The following is a 2,643-nucleotide window of genomic DNA, read 5'->3' on the forward strand; positions in this document are numbered from 1 at the left end:
TTTTATGCTGGTCTTAGCAAAAAAGGATTGAGCTATTTCGAGAAATATATTAAACCAACTCCAATCCTTTTACCAATTAACATCCTAGAAGATTTCACAAAACCATTATCGCTTAGCTTTCGACTTTTCGGGAATATATTGGCGGATGAATTAGTCGTTGTTGTTCTTGTTTCTTTAGTCCCCTTAGTAATCCCTATACCGGTCATGTTTCTTGGATTATTTACAAGCGGTATTCAAGCTCTTATTTTTGCAACATTAGCCGCAGCCTATATAGGTGAATCCATGGAGGGTCATCATTGAATTGACTCTTTTTGGAAATAGTATTTTTTTTTTTTGCAGCTTAGCTCAATTCATGCATGGTTCCAGATAATCTGCTTGGTTGCAAAAAAATAGTTAGAAATGCGTATGAATATATAGCCTAGAGTTGTAGGAGAGAGAATAGAATAGACTATATTATGGAATTTTCAAAGTATATATGCATTAAGGAGGGTGGAGTCAGGCTAGATCTATACTATAATATCCTTAATGTCTATAAGTGGAGTCCTCTTTTATGCAGGTTTCCACTTTAAGCAATGATTTTAGAATCCGATTCAATAGAAAATGAGAAAATATGCAAACAAAATAGAAGAAACAAATGTATATATATAGGATATTATATTATATATTCCTAGGTTAGATTCATTATCTAATCCGATATATGGATATGGAATTCCCTTCTATGTAGTTCGGACAATTCACATTATCATTTCAATTTGATTTCAATTTGTACTTTTTAGTTACTTTACTTCTCCCCAATAGAGCTTAGAAGTAAGAATTTATTGGTTGATTGTATCCTTAACCATTTCTTTTTTTTGACACGAGGAACTACTCACCATGAATCCACTAATTGCTGCTGCTTCTGTTATTGCTGCTGGATTGGCCGTAGGGCTTGCTTCTATTGGACCTGGAGTTGGTCAAGGTACTGCTGCAGGACAAGCTGTAGAAGGTATTGCGAGACAGCCAGAAGCAGAAGGTAAAATACGAGGTACTTTATTGCTTAGTCTAGCTTTTATGGAAGCTTTAACAATTTATGGACTAGTTGTGGCACTAGCGCTTTTATTTGCGAACCCTTTTGTTTAATCTTAAAAAAAAAATTCTTTCGATTTCGATTAGATACTTTTTTCTTTTTTTAGTAAATTGGTATTTGCTTCCACAATTCCAATTATATCAATACTTTATTTAATTTACTCCTATTTATTACTCCTGGAATTATCTATTTATCGGGACAGATAATACCCCATTCTAGGAAGGGCTGAGTTGAGTATTATTAATTTAGAAGATATGCTCACCTTCTTATTTCCCGTCCTTAGTTTAGGAAAGTGGAAAGTTTTTTCCTTTTATTTTAGGAATTTTGGGAACAGAACATTTCAACAAAGGAAGTCTTTCACCGGTCAAACAAGACGTAAGACTTAATCTAAAAGAAATTACTAGATTGAATCTATTTGCATTAAAAAAACCGATCAAAAAAGGGCGAGCGAAGTAAGTGATCGAAAAACTTTGTTCTTTGTTCGTCCTATCTATAAGAGGAGAGCATATGAAAAATGTAACCCATTCTTTCGTTTTTTTAGCTCACTGGCCATCCGCTGGCAGTTTCGGGCTTAATACCGATATTTTAGCAACAAATCTAATAAATCTAACTGTAGTGGTTGGTGTTTTGATTTTTTTTGGAAAGGGAGTGTGTGCGAGTTGTCTATTTCAAGAATAGATTGGATCTATCCGGCTGCACTTTATAATATTTTTTAGTATTTTTCGGATAAATAAGAAAAGGGTGCACGATCTCGACGAATTACTTCTGAATAAATTCAGAAATCATATGGAAGAACCATAGCATTTCGCGACTCATTGGTAAATCAACTTTGATTCTCTATAAACCAAGAATGTGAGACCATTAACACGGTTAAAGCTAAACTGCTTGAAGTCCAGGCAAAAAGAGGTACTCTTTCTACAACTATATTAGTATTAGTACCAATTTAAACGGGAAATAGCTAATGTAAAATTTATCTGATATAGAACACTCATATCGATAAAATGGTTTGAACTATTTACTAGAAAAAAAAGGGGGCACCCTGCCCTTTTTTAACCAATGCCGAATCGACGACCTATGTATAAAAAAGAGAAATTTTTTGGATTTGAAGAAAAAAAAAATAAAAAAGAATTCTATTAATTTTCATTTTCCATTTATTTAGTTAGTTTTTCTTAATGAAATTGAAATTATTAACTAGAGGGCAAATAAAAATAAAGAAACAACTTTGCTGACCATGATATATTTTTATCTAGGCGGAAGAGTCCTCTTAATATTTATCTAGTCTTATATAGGTTTCGGTATATTGAAATATAAACATAAAAAAGAAGATAGAGGATAGGCTCATTACTTAAAAAAAAGATATGGAAATAGCTATAGAAAAAAAAAAAGGAGCGTGAGAGCCAAATGAATCGAAAGATTCATGTTTGGTTCGGGAAGAGATCATAAAAGTTGTAAACTTACAAAATAATCTACTTTCATTAAAAGATTTATTAGATAATCGAAAACAGAGGATCTTGAGTACTATTCGAAATTCAGAAGAATTGCGTAGAGGGACCATTGAGCAACTCGAAAAAGCTCGG

The sequence above is a fragment of the Triticum urartu genome, unplaced genomic scaffold (genome assembly GCF_056163025.1).
Source record: "Triticum urartu cultivar PI428250 unplaced genomic scaffold, HENAU_Tu73 scaffold78, whole genome shotgun sequence".
Taxonomy (NCBI): domain Eukaryota; kingdom Viridiplantae; phylum Streptophyta; class Magnoliopsida; order Poales; family Poaceae; genus Triticum; species Triticum urartu.